This window comes from Plenodomus lingam (genome assembly GCF_022343315.1).
Source record: "Plenodomus lingam strain CAN1 chromosome Unknown contig_35, whole genome shotgun sequence".
Classification (NCBI taxonomy): Eukaryota; Fungi; Ascomycota; class Dothideomycetes; order Pleosporales; family Leptosphaeriaceae; genus Plenodomus; species Plenodomus lingam.
The window spans coordinates 42,827-65,890 of record NW_027093949.1 but is presented as its reverse complement, the minus strand read 5'-3'; the positions used below and the strand labels follow the sequence as shown (position 1 = coordinate 65,890).

At 35.5% G+C, this 23,064-nt stretch overlaps 3 non-coding genes across 3 annotated transcripts; all 3 read left to right on the top strand.

Moving 5' to 3' along the window:
* Positions 1-19: 19 nt before the first annotated feature.
* Positions 20-6,394, top strand: IAQ61_008560. Its single transcript, XR_010715495.1, has one exon. It is a non-coding gene; the product is annotated as a 28S ribosomal RNA (ribosomal RNA).
* Positions 6,395-6,425: 31 nt separating this feature from the next.
* On the top strand, positions 6,426-8,222 carry IAQ61_008559. The gene has a single exon (XR_010715494.1). It is a non-coding gene; the product is annotated as an 18S ribosomal RNA (ribosomal RNA).
* A 6,718-nt stretch (positions 8,223-14,940) lies between these two features.
* Positions 14,941-16,737, top strand: IAQ61_008558. The gene has a single exon (XR_010715493.1). It is a non-coding gene; the product is annotated as an 18S ribosomal RNA (ribosomal RNA).
* The last annotated feature ends 6,327 nt before the right edge of the window (positions 16,738-23,064 follow it).

Here is a 23,064-nt window from a genome sequence, read left to right as displayed (position 1 = left end):
AACACTATAATAAATTATAACTTTTAATAATAGATCTCTTGGTTCTAGCATTAATAAAGAACGCAGCGAAATGCGATAAGTAGTGTAAATTGCAGAATTTAGTAAATTATTAAATCTTTAAACGCACATTGCGCCCCTTAGTATTCTATAGGGCATGCCTGTTTAAGCGTTATTTGTACCCTTAAGCTCTACTTGGTGTTAGGTGTTTGTTCTACTTAGGACTTGCCTTAAAACAATTAGTAGCTAGCATATTAGCCTAGAGCGCAGCACATTTTGTGCCTCTTGTTATAGTTGTTAGTATCTATTAAGACACTTTTTAAGCTCTTGACCTTGGATTAGGTAGGGATACCTGCTAAACTTAAGCATATTAATAAGTGGAGGAAAAGAAACTAATAGGGATTGCCCTAGTAACAGCGAGTGAAGCGGCAATAGCTTAAATTTGAAATCTGGCTCTTTTAGGGTCTGAGTTGTAATTTGTAGAGGGCGCTTTAGCGTTAGCAGCGGTCTAAGTTCCTTAGAATAGGACGTTATAGAGGGTAAGAATCCTATACGTAGTTGCTAGCCTTCGCTGTATAAAGCCCCTTTAATAAGTTAAGTTGTTTAGGAATGCAGCTCTAAATAGGAGGTAAATTTCTTCTAAAGCTAAATACTAGCTAGAGACTAATAGCGCACAAGTAGAGTGATTAAAAGATAAAAAGTACTTTAGAAAGAGAGTTAAATAGCACGTGAAATTGTTAAAAGGGAAGCGCTTGCAGCTAGACTTGCCTGTAGTTGCTTATCTAGGCTTTTATCTAGTGCACTCTTCTATAGGCAGGCTAGTATTAGTTTAGGCAGTTAGATAAAGGTCTCTGTTACGTACCTCCCTTTAGGGAGGCCTTATAGGGGAGACGACATGCAACTAGCCTAGACTAAGGTCCGCGCATCTGCTAGGATACTAGCGTAATAGCTGTAAGCGGCCCGTCTTAAAACATGGACTAAGGAGTCTAATATCTATGCGAGTGTTTAGGTGTTAAGCCTAGACACGTAATGAAAGTAAATAGAGGTAGGAACCCTTTTAGGGTGCACTATTAACTAATCCTAATATCTTTGGAAGGATTTAAGTAAGAGTATAGCTGTTAAGACCTAAAAGATAGTAAACTATACTTAAATAGGGTGAAGCTAGAGGAAACTCTAGTAGAGGCTCGTAGTAGTTCTAACGTGCAAATTAATTGTTAAATTTAGGTATAGGGGCGAAAGACTAATTAAACTATCTAGTAGCTAGTTCCTGCTAAAGTTTTCCTTAGGATAGTAGTAACGTATTTAGTTTTATAAGGTAAAGCGAATAATTAGAGGCCTAGGGGTTAAAATAACCTTTACCTATTCTTAAACTTTAAATATGTAAGAAGTCCTTATTACTTAATTAAACGTGGACACTTAAATATACTGTTACTAGTAGGCTATTTTTAGTAAGTAGAACTAGCGATGCGGGATAAACTAAATATAGGGTTAAGGTGCTAGAATACACGCTTATTAGATACCATAAAAGGTGTTAGTTTATCTAGACAGTAGGACAGTAGCTATAGAAGTTAGAATCTACTAAGGAGTGTGTAATAACTTACCTGCTAAATAAACTAGCCCTAAAAATAGATGGCGCTTAAGCGTGTTACCTATACCCCGCTGCTAGGGCAAGATTTAAGCCCTAGCAAGTAGGCAGGCGTAGAGGCTTGTGACGAAGCCTTAGGGGTAACCCTAGGTAGAACGGCCTCTAGTGCAGATCTTAGTGGTAGTAGCAAATACTTAAATAAGAACTTTAAGGACTAAAGTAGGGAAAGGTTCTGTGTAAACAGCAGTTAGATATAGGTTAGTTAATCCTAAGAGATAGGGTAATTCTGTTTTAATGTTAGTGCTTGCGCTATGCCCTTAAAAGGGAAGCTAGTTAATATTCTAGCACCTAGATGTAGATTCTCTGCGGTAACGCAACTAAGAGTAGAGACCTTGGCGGGAGCCCTAAGAAGAGTTCTCTTTTCTTCTTAACAGTCTGTTACCCTAAAATTAGTTTGTCTAGAGCTAGGGTTTAATAGCTAGAAAAGCGCTACACTTTTATAGCATTTGGTGCGCTCTTAATAAGCCTTAAAAATCTACTTAAAGAAATAGTTTTTACGCTAGGTCGTACTTATAACCACAGTAGGTCTCTAAGGTAAAAAGCCTCTAGTTAATAGAATAATGTAGATAAGGGAAGTTAGCAAAATAGATCTGTAACTTTAGGAAAAGGATTAGCTCTAAGGGTTAGGTACGTTGGGCCTTAGGGAGAAGCCTCTAGCGTAGAAGGGCACTAACTGCAAGGTGGGCGCCTCTTAGCGCTAGGGTGTAGACACCCTTAGCAGGTTTTAGCTGTCTAGCGTACGTTTAACAACTAACTTAGAACTAGTATAGATAAGGGGAATCTAACTGTTTAATTAAAATATAGTATTATAATAGCTAGAAAGTAGTGTTAACGTAATGTGATTTCTGCCTAGTACTCTAAATGTTAAAGCAAAGAGATTTAACTAAGCGCGGGTAAATAGTGAGAGTAACTATAACTCTCTTAAGGTAGCTAAATGCCTTGTTATCTAATTAGTAACGCGCATAAATAGATTAACGAGATTCTTACTATCCTTATCTACTATCTAGCGAAACCATAGCTAAGGGAACAGGCTTAGCTAAATTAGCGGGGAAAGAAGACCCTATTAAGCTTAACTCTAGTTTAATATTATAAAAAGATATAGGGGGTGTAGAATAGGTAGGAGCTTTAGCGCTAGTGAAATACTACTACCCTTATTGTTTTTTTACTTATTTGATAAAGCGGAGCTAGGCCTTACTACCTAACTTCTAGCGTTTAAGGTCCTTTGTAGGCTAATCTAGGTTAAAGATATTGTTAGGTAGGGAGTTTAGCTAAGGCGGCATATCTGTTAAACCATAACGCAGGTGTCCTAAGGGGGACTTATAGAGAATAGAAATCTCTAGTAGAGTAAAAGGGTAAAAGTCCCCTTGATTTTGATTTTTAGTGTGAATACAAACCATAAAAGTGTAGCCTATTAATCCTTTAGTCCCTTGAAATTTAAGGCTAGAGGTGCTAGAAAAGTTACTACAGGGATAACTAGCTTGTGGTAGCCAAGCGTTTATAGCGACGTTGCTTTTTAATCCTTTAATATTAGCTCTTCCTATTATACCAAAGCAGAATTTAGTAAGCGTTAAATTGTTTACCTACTAATAGGGAACGTGAGCTAGGTTTAGACTGTTGTAAGATAGGTTAGTTTTACCCTACTAATAACCTTGCCCTAATAGTAATACCGCTTAGTACAAGAGGAACTGCAGTTTTAGATAATTGGTTTTTGCGGCTATCTAACTAGGTATTGCCGCGAAGCTACCATCTGCTAGATTATGGCTAAACGCCTCTAAGTTAGAATCTATGCTAGAACAGGGTGATTTCTGCCTGCACTAGTTAGATACAAATAGGCCTTTAGCCTAGAACCTTACTAGATTGGCGTTAGTAGCTCTATTAAAGTTAGGGTTGTTAGCTAGTGTATTGCAATTGTATAGTGCGTAGGATTGAATCCTTTATAGATAACTTAGTTGTCTAGCTAGGTCGTGTAAGTAGTTAAGTAGCCTTGTTGTTACGAGCTACTAAGCGTAAGCCCGTTACTAGCTTAGTTAAAATTAGGATATTATGCCCTCCTTATTTGCAAAACTGCTGCCTAAATAGCTGCTGTTAATAGAAGGAAGAGGGCCATAGCGAACAAGTTATATAGTAATTGCAAGATAGAGAGGGCTAGAGCTAGGAGCAATCCTCGCAAAATATACAAAAGAACAGGTTATGTGTGTACGTACCTTAGGCAGTTAATATATAGTATAGGAAGATTAAGAAAGGATTTAAGATAATCTATATAGATTTTTAGGCGGTGATCTATAACTTAAGAGCGTTCTATAACTTTTTATTTTTTAGGGGTACTATTCTATAACTTTATAGCCTTCTATACTTGAAAATTCCTCTAGGCTATTCTATAACTATAGATTATTTAAACCTTTAGGGTATTCTATTAATATTTAAAAAAATCCTATAGGCTATTCTATAAGCTTAGGGCGTTCTATAACTTTAGGGCGTTCTATAACTTTTTATTTTTTAGGGGTAGTGTTCTATAACTTTAGGGCGTTATATAACTTTAGGGCGTTCTATAACTTTAGGGCGTTCTACAACTTTTTATTTTTTAGGGGTAGTGTTCTATAACTTTAGGGCGTTCTATAACTTTAGGGCGTTCTATAACTTTAGGGCGTTCTACAACTTTTTATTTTTTAGGGGTAGTGTTCTATAACTTTAAGGCGTTCTATAACTTTAGGGCGTTCTATAACTTTAGGGCGTTCTACAACTTTTTATTTTTTAGGGGTAGTGTTCTATAACTTTAGGGCGTTCTATAACTTTAGGGCGTTCTATAACTTTAGGGCGTTCTACAACTTTTTATTTTTTAGGGGTAGTGTTCTATAACTTTAGGACGTTCTATAACTTTAGGGCGTTCTATAACTTTAGGGCGTTCTACAACTTTTTATTTTTTAGGGGTAGTGTTCTATAACTTTAGGGCGTTCTATAACTTTAGGGCGTTCTATAACTTTTTATTTTTTAGGGTTAGTATTCTATAATATTAGAGTGTTCTATAACTTTTTCTTTTTTAGAGGTAGTGTTCTATAATATTAGAGTGTTCTATAACTTTTTATTTTTTAGGGTTAGTATTCTATAATATTAGAGTGTTCTATAACTTTTCTTTTTTAGAGGTAGTGTTCTATAATATTAGAGTGTTCTATAACTTTTTCTTTTTTAGAGGTAGTGTTCTATAACTTTAGGGCGTTCTATAACTTTAGGGCGTTCTATAACTTTAGGGCGTTCTACAACTTTTTATTTTTTAGGTGTAGTGTTCTATAACTTTAGAGCGTTCTATAACTTTTTCTTTTTTAGAGGTAGTGTTCTATAACTTTAGGGCGTTCTACAACTTTTTATTTTTAGGGGTAGCGTTCTATAACTTTAGGGCGTTCTATAACTTTAGGGCGTTCTATAACTTTAGGGCGTTCTACAACTTTTTATTTTTTAGGGGTAGTGTTCTATAACTTTAGGGCGTTCTATAACTTTAGGGCGTTCTATAACTTTAGGGCGTTCTACAACTTTAGACTATTCTATACTAGTAGCTATTATATCCTTTTTATAATACTTATTATATCATACTATTATCTATTATTCTTTACTGTTAAGTATATCCTTATATTTTATAAAACCTTTTCTTTACTAGCTAGTCCTACTATACTTTCTTTTATAACCTACTAGTATTAAATAATACCTTTATATTCTTCTTTTATACTATCTCTATTTCTTGCCTTATCTATTAAGTAGATATAGATAGAGCTAATAGATCTATAGTTAATATAGATATAGTAGTTATAGTAGAGTATAGATATTAGAGTAGATATCCTTATCTATATATTTACCTACTACTAATAAAATTCCAAGTTACTCTTATCTAGCGAATACGGGTTTATGGTTTATATAGGGCTGCGTATATCTACATGGTTTTATATACAAAAAAGTGTACCTCTAAGCTATTTTCTGCTACACTAACCCCGCGACGCGAAAATTAAACCAAAACCTGTTCCTATAATATATAAGGAGGGCAAATGGATTCTTAAATACTAAATACCTAACTAACTAACTAAGGTTAAATCTGCTGCGCGCAGTTCTTGGATTAGGCAGTTAAACTAGCGTTGTTAGGCACTAAGGGGGCAATTTTTGCTCGTGTCCGCGTCTATACTCCCTACAACTCCCTGTTGTTAGCGCTCTGCGCCTGTTTTAGCGGCAGTTAGACTAAATTTAAAAGTTTTGGTTTTATAATAGCTAGCCTTGTTTCCTAGATTTCTGCCTGGTTTAGATTCGCTCCAATTAGTAGGTAATTAGGGGCTTAGAGATTGCTCTTCTACTTAACTAGGCAGGCCTAGGCCTATATGCTAAAGCAACCCTGCTGTTGCGCCTAGTTTTGTGGTTAGCACCTGAAGTCCTACTATTAAAGTTTTAGCAGTGGGCAAAATTTAGGGTCTGTGGATGGCTAGCACTGCTAAACTATTTAATAGATCTTAGGGGACAGCCCTGCCTAGCATCCGCTCCTAGTAAGCGTAGCAAAGCGTGGGTTTTCTCTACTTAAGGCATGTATATGGCGAGTTTAAACACGCGGAAACGCCTATTAGGCTTTGTTGTAGACTATTCCTTAAGAAACTTAGTAGGGGCAATTAAATTAGTTACTAGTTATAACTAGTGCCTTGTGTGCTGTTATGCTAGTAGCTAGAATTACTTCTGCGATTTCTTATCACGTACTTTCTGCCTCCTTTTAGGGGTAGTGCTTGTGCGCTTTGGCGTATTAGGCATTAGGATTATTACCTAGTTAATTCTGCTAGTAGTTATATGCTTATCTTAAAGATTAAGCTATGTATGTCTAAGTATAAGTAATTATACTGTGAAACTGCGAATAGCTTATTAAATTAGTTATTGTTTATTTGATAGTACCTTACTACTTAGATAACTATAGTAATTCTAGAGCTAATACATGCTAAAAACCCTAACTTTAGAAGGGGTGTATTTATTAGATAAAAAACTAACGCCCTTTAGGGCTTCTTGGTGATTTATAATAACTTTACGGATTGTATAGCCTTGCGCTAGCAATAGTTTATTTAAATTTCTACCCTATTAACTTTTAATAGTAAGGTATTGGCTTACTATAGTTTTAACGGGTAACGGGGAATTAGGGTTTAATTCTAGAGAGGGAGCCTAAGAAATAGCTACTATATCTAAGGAAGGCAGCAGGCGCGCAAATTACCTAATCCTAACACGGGGAGGTAGTGACAATAAATACTAATATAGGGCTCTTTTAGGTCTTGTAATTAGAATAAGTATAATTTAAACCTCTTAATAAGGAATAATTAGAGGGCAAGTCTAGTGCTAGCAGCTACAGTAATTCTAGCTCTAATAGCGTATATTAAAGTTGTTGCAGTTAAAAAGCTTGTAGTTAAAACTTAGGTCTAGCTAGCAGGTCTGCCTTACCGCGTGTACTTGTCTGGCCGGGCCTTCCTTCTAGAGAACCTTATGCCCTTTACTAGGCGTGTTAGGGACTAGGACTTTTACTTTGAAAAAATTAGAGTATTTAAAGCAGGCCTTTGCTTAAATACGTTAGTATAGAATAATAGAATAGGACGTGCGGTCCTATTTTGTTAGTTTCTAGGACTACTATAATAATTAATAGGGATAGTTAGGGGCATTAGTATTTAATTATTAGAGGTGAAATTCTTAGATTTATTAAAGACTAACTACTACGAAAGTATTTGCTAAGGATATTTTTATTAATTAGTAAATAAAAGTTAGGGGATTAAAGATAATTAGATACTGTTGTAGTCTTAACTGTAAACTATGCTAACTAGGGATTAGGCGATGTTCTTTTTCTAACTCGCTCAGCACCTTACGAGAAATCAAAGTTTTTAGGTTCTAGGGGGAGTATGGTCGCAAGGCTGAAACTTAAAGAAATTGATAGAAGGGCACTACTAGGCGTAGAGCCTGCGGCTTAATTTAACTTAATATAGGGAAACTTACTAGGTCTAGATAAAATAAGGATTAACAGATTAAGAGCTCTTTCTTGATTTTTTAGGTAGTGGTGCATAGCTATTCTTAGTTAGTGGAGTGATTTGTCTGCTTAATTGCAATAACGAATAAGACCTTAACCTGCTAAATAGCTAGGCTAGCTTTAGCTAGTTGCTAGCTTCTTAGAGGGACTATTAGCTTAAGCTAATAGAAGTTTAAGGCAATAACAGGTCTGTAATGCCCTTAGATGTTCTAGGCCGCACGCGCGCTATACTAACAGAGCTAATAAGTTCTTTACCTTAATTAAAAGGTCTAGGTAATCTTGTTAAACTCTGTTATGCTAGGGATAGAGTATTGCAATTATTGCTCTTTAACAAGGAATACCTAGTAAGCGCGTGTTATTAGTATGCGTTAATTACGTCCCTACCCTTTGTACACACTGCCTGTCGCTACTACTAATTAAATAGCTTAGTGAGGCCTTTAGACTAGCTTAGGGAGGTTAGTAATAACTACCCTAAGCTGGAAAGTTTGTTAAACTTAGTTATTTAGAGGAAGTAAAAGTCGTAACAAGGTTTCTGTAGGTGAACCTGCGGAAGGATTATTACCTATTTTTAAAGTACTGCCGCCTTAATTAGTGGTAGTAGTCTACTTTAATTCTGCCTATGTTTTTTGCGTACTATTTGTTTCCTTAGTAGGCTTGCCTACTAATTAGATCCCCTAAAACCACTTGCAATTATAGTTAGTGTTAGTAACACTATAATAAATTACAACTTTTAATAATAGATCTCTTAGTTCTAGCATTAATAAAGAACGCAGCGAAATGCGATAAGTAGTGTAAATTATAGAATTTAGTAAATTATTAAATCTTTAAACGTATATTGCGCCCCTTAGTATTCTATAGGGCATGCCTGTTTAAGCGTTATTTGTACCCTTAAGCTCTGCTTAGTGTTAGGTGTTTGTTCTACTTAGGACTTGCCTTAAAACAATTGGTAGCTAGCATATTAGCCTAGAGCGCAGCACATTTTGCGCCTCTTGTTATAGTTGTTAGTATCTATTAAGATACTTTTTAAGCTCTTGACCTTAGATTAGGTAGGGATACCCGCTAAACTTAAGTATATTAATAAGCGGAGGAAAAGAAACTAATAGGGATTGCCCTAGTAATAGCAAGTGAAGCAGCAACAGCTTAAATTTAAAATCTGGCTCTTTTAGGGTCTAAGTTGTAATTTGCAGAGGGCGCTTTAGCGTTAGTAGCGGTCTAAGTTCCTTAGAATAGGACGTTATAGAGGGTAAGAATCCTGTATGTAGTTGCTGGCCTTTGCCGTGTAAAGCCCCTTTAACGAGTTAAGTTGTTTAAGAATGTAGCTCTAAATAGGAGGTAAATTTCTTCTAAAGCTAAATACTAGCTAGAGACTAATAGCGTATAAGTAGAGTAATTAAAAGATAAAAAGCACTTTAGAAAGAGAGTTAAATAGCACGTAAAATTGTTAAAAGGGAAGCGCTTGCAGCTAGACTTGCCTGTAGTTGCTTATCTAGGCTTTTATCTAGTGCACTCTTCTATAGGCAGGCTAGTATTAGTTTAGGCAGTTAGATAAAGGTCTCTATTACGTACCTCCCTTTGGGGAGGCCTTATAGGGGAGACGACATGCAACTAGCCTAGACTAAGGTCTGCGCATCTGCTAGGATGCTGGCGTAATAGCTATAAGCGGCCTATCTTAAAATATGGACTAAGGAGTCTAACATCTATATAAGTGTTTAGGTGTTAAGCCTAGACGCGTAATAAAAGTAAATGGAGGTAGGAACCCTTTTAGGGTGCACTATTAACCAATCCTAATATCTTTAGAAGGATTTAAGTAAGAGTATAGCTATTAGGACCTAAAAGATAGTAAACTATGCTTAAATAGGGTAAAGCTAGAGGAAACTCTAGTAGAGGCTCGTAGCAGTTCTAACGTGCAAATTAATTGTTAAATTTAGGTATAGGGGCGAAAGACTAATTAAACTATCTAGTAGCTAGTTCCTGCTAAAGTTTCCCTTAGGATAGTAGTAACATATTTAGTTTTATAAGGTAAAGCAAATAATTAGAGGCCTAGGGGTTAAAACAACCTTTACCTATTCTTAAACTTTAAATATATAAGAAGTCCTTGTTACTTAATTAAACATAGACACTTAAATGTACTGTTACTAGTAGGCTATTTTTGGTAAGTAGAACTAGTGATGCGGGATAAACTAAACATAGGGTTAAGGTGCTAGAATGTACGCTTATTAGACACTACAAAAGGTGTTAGTTTATCTAGATAGTAGGACGGTAGCTATAGAAGTTAGAATCTACTAAGGAGTGTGTAATAACTTACCTGCTAAATAAACTAGCCCTAAAAATAGATAGCGCTTAAGCGTGTTACCTATACCCTGCTGCTAGGGCAAGATTTAAGCCCTAGCAAGTAGGCAGGCGTAGAGGCTTGTGACAAAGCCTTAGGGGTAACCCTAGGTAGAATGGCCTCTAGTGCAGATCTTGGTAGTAGTAGCAAATACTTAAATAAGAACTTTAAGGACTAAAGTAGGGAAAGGTTCTGTGTGAATAGTAGTTAGACACAGGTTAGTTAATTCTAAGAGATAGGGTAATTCTGTTTTAATATTAGTGCTTACGCCACGCCCTTAAAAGGGAAGCTAGTTAATATTCTAGCACCTAGATGTAGATTCTCTGCGGCAACGTAACTAAGAGCGGAGACCTTAGCAGGAGCCCTAAGAAGAGTTCTCTTTTCTTCTTAACAGTCTGTTACCCTGAAATTAGTTTGTCTAGAGCTAGGGTTTAATAGTTAGAAGAGTGCTGCACTTTTATAGTATTTAGTGCGCTCCTAACAAGCCTTAAAAATCTACTTAAAGAAATAGTTTTTACGCTAGGTCGTACTTATAACTGCAGTAGGTCTCTAAGGTAAAAAGCCTCTAGTTAATAGAATAATGTAGATAAGAGAAGTTAGTAAAATAGATCTATAACTTTAGGAAAAGGATTGGCTCTAAGGGTTAGGTACGTTAGGCCTTAGGGAGAAGCCTCTAGCGCAGAAGGGCACTAACCGCAAGGTGGGCGCCTCTTAGCGCTAGGGTGCAGACACCCTTAGCAGGTTTCGGCTGTCTAGCGTACGTTTAACAACTAACTTAGAACTAGTATAGATAAGGGGAATCTAACTATCTAATTAAAACATAGTATTATAATAGCTAGAAAGTAGTATTAATATAATATGATTTCTGCCTAGTACTCTAAATGTTAAAGCGAAGAGATTTAACTAAGCGCGGGTAAACGGCAGGAGTAACTATAACTCTCTTAAGGTAGCTAAATACCTTATTATCTAATTAGTGACGCGTATAAATAGATTAACGAGATTCCTACTATCCTTATTTACTATCTAGCGAAACCACAGCTAAGGGAACAGGCTTAGCTAAATTAGCGGGGAAAGAAGACCCTATTAAGCTTAACTCTAGTTTAATATTATAAAAAGATATAAGGGGTGTAGAATAGGTAGGAGCTTTAGCGCTAGTAAAATACTACTACCCTTATTGTTTTTTTACTTATTTAATAAAGCAGAGCTAGGCCTTACTACCTAACTTCTAGCGTTTAAGGTCCTTTGTAGGCTAATCTAGGTTAAAGATATTGTTAGGTAGGGAGTTTAGCTAGGGCGGCATATCTATTAAACTATAACGCAGGTGTCCTAAGGGGGACTTATAGAGAATAGAAATCTCTAGTAGAGTAAAAGGGCAAAAGTCCCCTTAATTTTGATTTTTAGTGTGAATACAAACTATAAAAGTGTGGCCTATTAATCCTTTAGTCCCTTAAAATTTAAGGCTAGAGGTGCTAGAAAAGTTACCATAGGGATAACTAGCTTATAGCAGCTAAGCGTTTATAGCAACGTTACTTTTTAATCCTTTAATATTAGCTCTTCCTATTATACTAAAGCAGAATTTAGTAAGCGTTAGATTGTTTACCTACTAATAGGGAACGTGAGCTAGGTTTAGACCGTCGTGAGATAGGTTAGTTTTACCCTACTAATAACCTTACCCTAATAGTAATACCACTTAGTATAAGAGGAACCGTGGTTTTAGATAATTAGTTTTTGCGGCTGTCTAACTAGGTATTGCCGCGAAGCTACCATCTACTAGATTATAGCTAAACGCCTCTAAGTTAGAATCTATGCTAGAATAGGGTAATTTCCGCCTGCACTAGTTAGATATAAATAGGCCTTTGGCCTAGAACCTTACTAGATTGGCGTTGGCAGCCCTATTAAAGTTAGGGTTGTTAGCTAGTGTATTACAATTGTATAGTGCGTAGGATTAAATCCTTTATAGATAACTTAGTTATCTAGCTAGGTTGTGTAAGTAGTTGAGTAGCCTTGTTGTTACGAGCTACTAAGCGTAAGCCTGTTGCTAGCTTAGTTGAAATTAGGATATTATGCCCTCCTTATTTGCAAAACTGCTGCCTAAATAGCTGCTGTTAATAGAAGGAAGAGGGCTATAGCGAACAAGTTATATAGTAATTGCAAGATAGAGAGGGCTAGAGCTAGGAGCAATCCTTGCAAAATATACAAAAGAACAGGTTGTATGTGTACGTACCTTAGGCAGTTAATATATAGCATAGGAAGATTAAGAAAGGATTTAAGATAATCTATATAGATTTTTAGGCGGTAATCTATAACTTAAGAGCGTTCTATAACTTTTTATTTTTTAGGGGTACTATTCTATAACTTTATAGCCTTCTATACTTGAAAATTCCTCTAGGCTATTCTATAACTATAGATTATTTAAACCTTTAGGGTATTCTATTAATATTTAAAAAAATCCTATAGGCTATTCTATAAGCTTAGGGCGTTCTATAACTTTAGGGCGTTCTATAACTTTTTATTTTTTAGGTGTAGTGTTCTATAACTTTAGGGCGTTGTATAACTTTTTCTTTTTTAGAGGTAGTGTTCTATAACTTTAGGGAGTTCTATAACTTTAGGGCGTTCTACAACTTTTTATTTTTTAGGGGTAGTGTTCTATAACTTTAGGGCGTTCTATAACTTTAGGGCGTTCTATAACTTTAGGGCGTTCTACAACTTTTTATTTTTTAGGGGTAGTGTTCTATAACTTTAGGGCGTTCTATAACTTTAGGGCGTTCTATAACTTTAGGGCGTTCTACAACTTTTTATTTTTTAGGGGTAGTGTTCTATAACTTTAGGGCGTTCTATAACTTTAGGGCGTTCTATAACTTTAGGGCGTTCTACAACTTTTTATTTTTTAGGGGTAGTGTTCTATAACTTTAGGGCGTTCTATAACTTTAGGGCGTTCTATAACTTTAGGGCGTTCTACAACTTTTTATTTTTTAGGGGTAGTGTTCTATAACTTTAGGGCGTTCTATAACTTTAGGGCGTTCTATAACTTTAGGGCGTTCTACAACTTTTTATTTTTTAGGGGTAGTGTTCTATAACTTTAGGGCGTTCTATAACTTTAGGGCGTTCTATAACTTTAGGGCGTTCTACAACTTTTTATTTTTTAGGGGTAGTGTTCTATAACTTTAGGGCGTTCTATAACTTTAGGGCGTTCTATAACTTTAGGGCGTTCTATAACTTTTTATTTTTTAGGGGTAGTGTTCTATAACTTTAGGGCGTTCTATAACTTTAGGGCGTTCTATAACTTTAGGGCGTTCTATAACTTTAGGGCGTTCTATAACTTTAGGGCGTTCTACAACTTTTTATTTTTTAGGGGTAGTGTTCTATAACTTTAGGGCGTTCTATAACTTTAGGGCGTTCTATAACTTTAGGGCGTTCTACAACTTTTTATTTTTTAGGGGTAGTGTTCTATAACTTTAGGGCGTTCTATAACTTTAGGGCGTTCTATAACTTTAGGGCGTTCTATAACTTTTTATTTTTTAGGGGTAGTGTTCTATAACTTTAGGGCGTTCTATAACTTTAGGGCGTTCTATAACTTTAGGGCGTTCTATAACTTTTTATTTTTTAGGTTTTATTTTTTAGGGTTAGTGTTCTATAACTTTAGCGCGTTCTATACCTTTTATTTATTCTATTACTTTAGTCCTTTCTATAACTTTAGACTATTCTATACTAGTAGCTATTATATCCTTTTTATAATACTTATTATATCATACTATTATCTATTATTCTTTACTGTTAAGTATATCCTTATATTTTATAAAACCTTTTCTCTACTAGCTAGTCCTACTATACTTTCTTTTATAACCTACTAGTATTAAATAATACCTTTATATTCTTCTTTTATACTATCTCTATTTCTTACCTTATCTATTAAGTAGATATAGATAGAGCTAATAGATCTATAGTTAATATAGATATAGTAGTTATAGTAGAGTATAGATATTAGAGTAGATATCCTTATCTATATATTTACCTACTACTAATAAAATTCCAAGTTACTCTTATCTAGCGAATACAGGTTTATGGTTTGTATAGGGCTACGTATATCTATATGGTTTTATATATAAAAAAGTGTACCTCTAAGCTATTTTCTGCTGCACTAACCCTGCAACGCGAAAATCAAACCAAAACCTATTCCTATAATATATAAGGAGGGCAAATGGATTCTTAAATACTAAATACCTAACTAACTAACTAAGGTTAAATCTGCTGCGCGCAGTTCTTAGATTAGGCGGTTAAACTAGCGTTATTAGGCACTAAGGGGGCAATTTTTGCTTGTGTCCGCGTCTATACTCCCTATAACTCCCTGTTGTTAGCGCTCTGCGCCTATTTTAGCAGTAGTTAGACTAAATTTAAAAGTTTTAGTTTTATAATAGCTAGCCTTGTTTCCTAGATTTCTGCCTAGTTTAGATTCGCTCTAATTAGTGGGTAATTAGGGGCTTAGAGATTGCTCTTCTACTTAACTAGGCAGGCCTAGGCCTATATGCTAAAGTAACCCTGCTATTGCGCCTAGTTTTGTGGTTAGCACCTAAAGTCCTACTGTTAAAGTTTTAGTAGTAGGCAAAATTTAGGGTCTATAGATAGCTAGCACTGCTAAACTATTTAACAGATCTTAGGGGACAGCCCTGCCTAGCATCTGCTCCTAGTGAGCGTGGCAAAGCGTAGGTTTTCTCTACTTAAGGCATGTATGTGGCGAGTTTAAACACGCAGAAACGCCTATTAGGCTTTATTGCGGACTATTCCTTAAGAAACTTAGTAGGGGCAATTAAATTAGTTGCTAGTTGTAACTAGTGCCTTGTGTGCTATTATGCTAGTAGCTAGAATCGCTTCTGCGATTTCTTATTACGTACTTTCTGCCTCCTTTTAGGGGTAGTGCTTGTGTGCTTTGGCGTATTAGGCATTAGGATTATTACCTAGTTAATTCTGCTAGTAGTTATATACTTGTCTTAAAGATTAAGCTATGCATATCTAAGTATAAGTAATTATACTGTGAAACTGCGAATAGCTTATTAAATTAGTTATCGTTTATTTAATAGTACCTTACTACTTAGATAACTATAGTAATTCTAGAGCTAATACATGCTAAAAACCCTAACTTTAGAAGGGGTGTATTTATTAGATAAAAAACTAACGCCCTTTAGGGCTTCTTAGTAATTCATGATAACTTTATGGATCGTATGGCCTTGCGCTAGCGACAGTTTATTTAAATTTCTGCCCTATTAACTTTTAATAGTAAGGTATTGGCTTACTATAGTTTTAACAGGTAATAGGGAATTAGGGTTTGATTCTAGAGAGGGAGCCTAAGAAACGGCTACCATATCTAAGGAAGGCAGCAGGCGCGCAAATTACCTAATCCTAATATAGGGAGGTAGTAACAATAAATACTAATATAGGGCTCTTTTAGGTCTTGTAATTAGAATAAGTATAATTTAAACCTCTTAACAAGGAATAATTAGAGGGCAAGTCTAGTGCTAGCAGCTGCAGTAATTCTAGCTCTAATAGCGTATATTAAAGTTGTTGCAGTTAAAAAGCTTGTAGTTAAAACTTAGGTCTAGCTAGCAGGTCTGCCTTACCGCGTGTACTTGTCTAGCTAGGCCTTCCTTCTAGAGAACCTTATACCCTTTACTAGGCGTGTTAGGGACTAGGACTTTTACTTTAAAAAAATTAGAGTGTTTAAAGTAGGCCTTTGCTTAAATACGTTAGCATAGAATAATAGAATAGGACGTACGGTCCTATTTTGTTAGTTTCTAGGACCGCTATAATAATTAATAGGGATAGTTAGGGGCATTAGTATTTAATTATTAGAGGTGAAATTCTTAGATTTATTAAAGACTAACTACTGCGAAAGTATTTGCTAAGGATGTTTTTATTAATTAGTAAATGAAAGTTAGGGGATTAAAGACAATTAGATACTGTTGTAGTCTTAACTGTAAACTATGCTAACTAGGAATTAGGCGATGTTCTTTTTCTAACTCGCTTAGCACCTTATAAGAAATTAAAGTTTTTAGGTTCTAGGGGGAGTATAGTCGCAAGGCTAAAACTTAAAGAAATTAATAGAAGGGCACTACTAGGCGTGGAGCCTGCGGCTTAATTTGACTTAATATAGGGAAACTTACTAGGTCTAGATAAAATAAGGATTAATAGATTAAGAGCTCTTTCTTAATTTTTTAGGTGGTGGTGCATGGCCGTTCTTAGTTAGTAGAGTGATTTGTCTGCTTAATTGCGATAATAAATAAGACCTTAACCTGCTAAATAGCTAGGCTAGCTTTAGCTAGTCGCTAGCTTCTTAGAGGGACTATTAGCTTAAGCTAATAGAAGTTTAAGGTAATAATAGGTCTGTAATGCCCTTAGATGTTCTAGGCTGCACGCGCGCTACACTAATAGAGCTAACGAGTTCTTTACCTTAACTAAAAGGTCTAGGTAATCTTGTTAAACTCTATTATGCTAGGGATAGAGTATTGCAATTATTGCTCTTTAACAAGGAATGCCTAGTAAGCGCGTGTTATTAGCATGCGTTAATTACGTCCCTGCCCTTTGTATATACTGCCTATCGCTACTACTAATTAAATGGCTTAGTGAGGCCTTTAGACTAGCTTAGGGAGGTTAGCAATAACTACCCTAAGCTAGAAAGTTTGTTAAACTTAGTTATTTAGAGGAAGTAAAAGTTGTAACAAGGTTTCTATAGGTGAACCTGTAGAAGGATTATTACCTATTTTTAAAGCACTGCCGCCTTAATTAGTAGTGGTAGTCTACTTTAATTCTGCCTATGTTTTTTGCGTACTATTTGTTTCCTTAGTAGGCTTGCCTACTAATTAGATCCCCTAAAACCACTTGCAATTGCAGTTAGCGTTAGTAACACTATAATAAATTACAACTTTTAACAACAGATCTCTTAGTTCTAGCATTAATAAAGAACGCAGCAAAATGCGATAAGTAGTGTAAATTATAGAATTTAGTAAATTATTAAATCTTTGAACGTATATTGCGCCCCTTAGTATTCTATAGGGCATGCCTGTTTAAGCGTTATTTATACCCTTAAGCTCTGCTTAGTGTTAGGTGTTTGTTCTACTTAGGACTTGCCTTAAAATAATTAGTAGCTAGCATATTAGCCTAGAGCGCAGTACATTTTGCGCCTCTTGTTATAGTTGTTAGTATCTATTAAGACACTTTTTAAGCTCTTAACCTTAGATTAGGTAGGGATACCTGCTAAACTTAAGCATATTAATAAGCGGAGGAAAAGAAACTAATAGGGATTGCCCTAGTAACGGCGAGTGAAGCGGCAACAGCTTAAATTTAAAATCTAGCTCTTTTAGGGTCTAAGTTGTAATTTGCAGAGGGCGCTTTAGTATTAGTAGTAGTCTAAGTTCCTTAGAATAGGACGTTATAGAGAGTAAGAATCCTGTACGTAGTTGCTGGCCTTCGCCGTGTAAAGCCCCTTTAACAAGTTAAGTTATTTGGGAATGTAGCTCTAAATAGGAGGTAAATTTCTTCTAAAGCTAAATACTAGCTAGAGACTAATAGCGTATAAGTAGAGTAATTAAAAGATAAAAAGCACTTTAGAAAGAGAGTTAAATAGCACGTGAAATTGTTAAAAGGGAAGCGCTTGCAGCTAGACTTGCCTATAGTTGCTTATCTAGGCTTTTGTCTAGTGCACTCTTCTATAGGCAGGCTAGCATTAGTTTAGGTAGTTAGATAAAGGTCTCTGTTATATACCTCCCTTTAGGGAGGCCTTATAGGGGAGACGACATGCAACTAGCCTAGACTAAGGTCTGCGTATCTACTAGGATGCTGGCGTAATAGCTATAAGCGGCCTGTCTTAAAATATAGACTAAGGAGTCTAATATCTATGTAAGTGTTTAGGTGTTAAGCCTAGACGCGTAATAAAAGTAAATAGAGGTAGGAACCCTTTTAGGGTGCACTATTAACTAATCCTAATGTCTTTAGAAGGATTTAAGTAAGAGTATAGCTATTAGGACCTAAAAGATAGTAAACTATGCTTAAATAGGGTAAAGCTAGAGGAAACTCTAGTAGAGGCTTGCAGCGGTTCTAACGTGCAAATTGATTGTTAAATTTAGGCATAGGGGCGAAAGACTAATTAAACTATCTAGTAGCTAGTTCCTGCTAAAGTTTCCCTTAGGATAGTAGTAACGTATTTAGTTTTATAAGGTAAAGCAAATAATTAGAGGCCTAGGGGTTAAAATAACCTTTACCTATTCTTAAACTTTAAATATATAAGAAGTCCTTGTTACTTAATTAAACGTGGACACTTAAATATACTATTACTAGTAGGCTATTTTTAGTAAGCAGAACTAGCAATGTGGGATAAACCAAACGTAGGGTTAAGGTGCTAGAATGCACGCTTATTAGACACTACAAAAGGTGTTAGTTTATCTAGACAGTAGGATAGTAGCTATAGAAGTTAGAATCTGCTAAGGAGTGTGTAATAACTTACCTACTAAATAAACTAGCCCTAAAAATAGATAGCGCTTAAGCGTGTTACCTATACCCTGCTGCTAGGGCAAGATTTAAGCCCTAGCAAGTAGGCAGGCGTAGAGGCTCGTGACAAAGCCTTAGGGGTAACCCTAGGTAGAACGGCCTCTAGTGCAGATCTTAGTAGTAGTAGTAAATACTTAAATAAGAACTTTAAGGACTAAAGTAGGGAAAGGTTCTGTGTGAATAGTAGTTAGATACAGGTTAGTTAATCCTAAGAGATAGGGTAATTCTATTTTAATATTAGTGCTTGCGCTGCGCCCTTAAAAGGGAAGCTAGTTAATATTCTAGCACCTAGATGTAGATTCTCCGCGGTAACGCAACTAAGAGTAGAGACCTTAGCAGGAGCCCTAAGAAGAGTTCTCTTTTCTTCTTAACAGTCTGTTACCCTAAAATTAGTTTGTCTAGAGCTAGGGTTTAATAGCTAGAAGAGTGCTGCACTTTTGCGGCGTTTAGTGCGCTCCTAACAAGCCTTAAAAATCTACTTAAAGAAATAGTTTTTACGCTAGGTTGTACTTATAACTGTAGTAGGTCTCTAAGGTAAAAAGCCTCTAGTTAATAGAATAATGTAGATAAGGGAAGTTAGCAAAATAGATCTGTAACTTTAGGAAAAGGATTAGCTCTAAGGGTTAGGTACGTTAGGCCTTAGGGAGAAGCCTCTAGCGCAGAAGGGCACTAACTATAAGGTAGGCGCCTCTTAGCGCTAGGGTGTAGACACCCTTAGCAGGTTTTGGCCGTCTAGCGTACGTTTAATAACTAACTTAGAACTAGTATAGATAAGGGGAATCTAACTGTCTAATTAAAATATAGTATTATAATAGCTAGAAAGTAGTGTTAATATAATATAATTTCTGCCTAGTACTCTAAATGTTAAAGCAAAGAGATTTAACTAAGCGCGGGTAAATAGTAGGAGTAACTATAACTCTCTTAAGGTAGCTAAATACCTTGTTATCTAATTAGTGACGCGCATAAATAGATTAACGAGATTCCTACTATCTCTATCTACTATCTAGCGAAACCACAGCTAAGGGAATAGGCTTAGCTAAATTAGCGGGGAAAGAAGACCCTATTAAGCTTAACTCTAGTTTAATATTGTGAAAAGATATAGGGGGTGTAGAATAGGTAGGAGCTTTGGCGCTAGTGAAATACTACTACCCTTATTGTTTTTTTACTTATTTAATAAAGCGGAGCTAGGCCTTACTACCTAACTTCTAGCGTTTAAGGTCCTTTGTAGGCTAATCTAGGTTAAAGATATTATTAGGTGGGGAGTTTAGCTAGGGCGGCACATCTATTAAACCATAACGCAGGTGTCCTAAGGGGGACTTATAGAGAATAGAAATCTCTAGTAGAGTAAAAGGGCAAAAGTCCCCTTAATTTTGATTTTTAGTGTGAATACAAACCATAAAAGTGTAGCCTATTAATCCTTTAGTCCCTTAAAATTTAAGGCTAGAGGTGCTAGAAAAGTTACCACAGGGATAACTAGCTTGTGGTAGCCAAGCGTTTATAGCGACGTTGCTTTTTAATCCTTTAATATTAGCTCTTCCTATTATACCAAAGCAGAATTTAGTAAGCGTTAAATTGTTTACCTACTAATAGGGAACGTGAGCTAGGTTTAGACTGTTGTAAGATAGGTTAGTTTTACCCTACTAATAACCTTGCCCTAATAGTAATACCGCTTAGTACAAGAGGAACTGCAGTTTTAGATAATTGGTTTTTGCGGCTATCTAACTAGGTATTGCCGCGAAGCTACCATCTGCTAGATTATGGCTAAACGCCTCTAAGTTAGAATCTATGCTAGAACAGGGTGATTTCTGCCTGCACTAGTTAGATACAAATAGGCCTTTAGCCTAGAACCTTACTAGATTGGCGTTAGTAGCTCTATTAAAGTTAGGGTTGTTAGCTAGTGTATTGCAATTGTATAGTGCGTAGGATTGAATCCTTTATAGATAACTTAGTTGTCTAGCTAGGTCGTGTAAGTAGTTAAGTAGCCTTGTTGTTACGAGCTACTAAGCGTAAGCCCGTTACTAGCTTAGTTAAAATTAGGATATTATGCCCTCCTTATTTGCAAAACTGCTGCCTAAATAGCTGCTGTTAATAGAAGGAAGAGGGCCATAGCGAACAAGTTATATAGTAATTGCAAGATAGAGAGGGCTAGAGCTAGGAGCAATCCTCGCAAAATATACAAAAGAACAGGTTGTGTGTGTACGTACCTTAGGCAGTTAATATATAGTATAGGAAGATTAAGAAAGGATTTAAGATAATCTATATAGATTTTTAGGCGGTGATCTATAACTTAAGAGCGTTCTATAACTTTTTATTTTTTAGGGGTACTGTTCTATAACTTTATAGCCTTCTATACTTGAAAATTCCTCTAGGCTATTCTATAACTATAGATTATTTAAACCTTTAGGGTATTCTATTAATATTTAAAAAAATCCTGTAGGCTATTCTATAAGCTTAGGGCGTTCTATAATTAGGGCGTTCTATAACTTTTTATTTTTTAGGGGTAGTGTTCTATAACTTTAGGGCGTTCTATAACTTTAGGGCCTTCTATAAGCTTAGGGCGTTCTACAACTTTTTATTTTTTAGGGGTAGTGTTCTATAACTTTAGGGCGTTCTATAACTTTAGGGCGTTCTATAACTTTAGGGCGTTCTACAACTTTTTATTTTTTAGGGGTAGTATTCTATAACTTTAGGGCGTTCTATAACTTTTTCTTTTATAGAGGTAGTGTTCTATAACTTTAGGGCGTTCTACAACTTTTTATTTTTTAGGGGTAGTGTTCTATAACTTTAGGGCGTTCTATAACTTTAGGGCGTTCTATAACTTTAGGGCGTTCTACAACTTTTTATTTTTTAGGGGTAGTGTTCTATAACTTTAGGGCGTTCTATAACTTTAGGGCGTTCTATAACTTTAGGGCGTTCTAACTTTTTTGGGGTTCTATAACTTTAGGGCGTTCTATAACTTTAGGGCGTTCTATAACTTTTTATTTTTTAGGGTTAGTATTCTATAATATTAGAGTGTTCTATAACTTTTTCTTTTTTAGAGGTAGTGTTCTATAATATTAGAGTGTTCTATAACTTTTTATTTTTTAGGGTTAGTATTCTATAATATTAGAGTGTTCTATAACTTTTTCTTTTTTAGAGGTAGTGTTCTATAATATTAGAGTGTTCTATAACTTTTTCTTTTTTAGAGGTAGTGTTCTATAACTTTAGGGTGTTCTATAACTTTAGGGCGTTCTATAACTTTAGGGCGTTCTACAACTTTTTATTTTTTAGGTGTAGTGTTCTATAACTTTAGGGCGTTCTATAACTTTTTCTTTTTTAGAGGTATTGTTCTATAACTTTAGGGAGTTCTATAACTTTAGGGCGTTCTACAACTTTTTATTTTTTAGGGGTAGTGTTCTATAACTTTAGGGCGTTCTATAACTTTAGGGCGTTCTATAACTTTAGGGCGTTCTATAACTTTTTATTTTTTAGGGTTAGTGTTCTATAACTTTAGCGCGTTCTATACCTTTTATTTATTCTATTACTTTAGTCCTTTCTATAACTTTAGACTATTCTATACTAGTAGCTATTATATCCTTTTTATAATACTTATTATATCATACTATTATCTATTATTCTTTACTGTTAAGTATATCCTTATATTTTATAAAACCTTTTCTCTACTAGCTAGTCCTACTATACTTTCTTTTATAACCTACTAGTATTAAATAATACCTTTATATTCTTCTTTTATACTATCTCTATTTCTTGCCTTATCTATTAAGTAGATATAGATAGAGCTAATAGATCTATAGTTAATATAGATATAGTAGTTATAGTAGAGTATAGATATTAGAGTAGATATCCTTATCTATATATTTACCTACTACTAATAAAATTCCAAGTTACTCTTATCTAGCGAATATAGGTTTATGGTTTATATAGGGCTGTGCATGTCTACACGGTTTTATATACAAAAAAGTGTACCTCTAAGCTATTTTCTGCTACACTAACCCCGCGACGCAAAAATCAAACCAAAACCTATTCCTATAATATATAAGGAGGGCAAATGGATTCTTAAATACTAAATGCCTAACTAACTAACTAAGGTTAAATCTGCTGCGCGTAGTTCTTGGATTAGGTAGTTAAACTAGCGTTATTAGGCACTAAGGGGGCAATTTTTGCTTGTGTCCGCGTCTATACTCCCTATAACTCCCTGTTATTAGCGCTCTACGCCTGTTTTAGCGGCAGTTAGACTAAATTTAAAAGTTTTAGTTTTATAATAGCTAGCCTTGTTTCCTAGATTTCTGCCTAGTTTAGATTTGCTCTAATTAGTGGGTAATTAGGGGCTTAGAGATTGCTCTTCTACTTAACTAGGCAGGCCTAGGCCTATATGCTAAAGTAACCCTGCTATTGCGCCTAGTTTTGTAGTTAGCACCTAAAGTCCTACTGTTAAAGTTTTAGCAGTAGGCAAAATTTAGGGTCTGTGGATGGCTAGTACTGCTAAACTATTTAACAGATCTTAGGGGATAGCCCTGCCTAGCATCCGCTTCTAGTAAG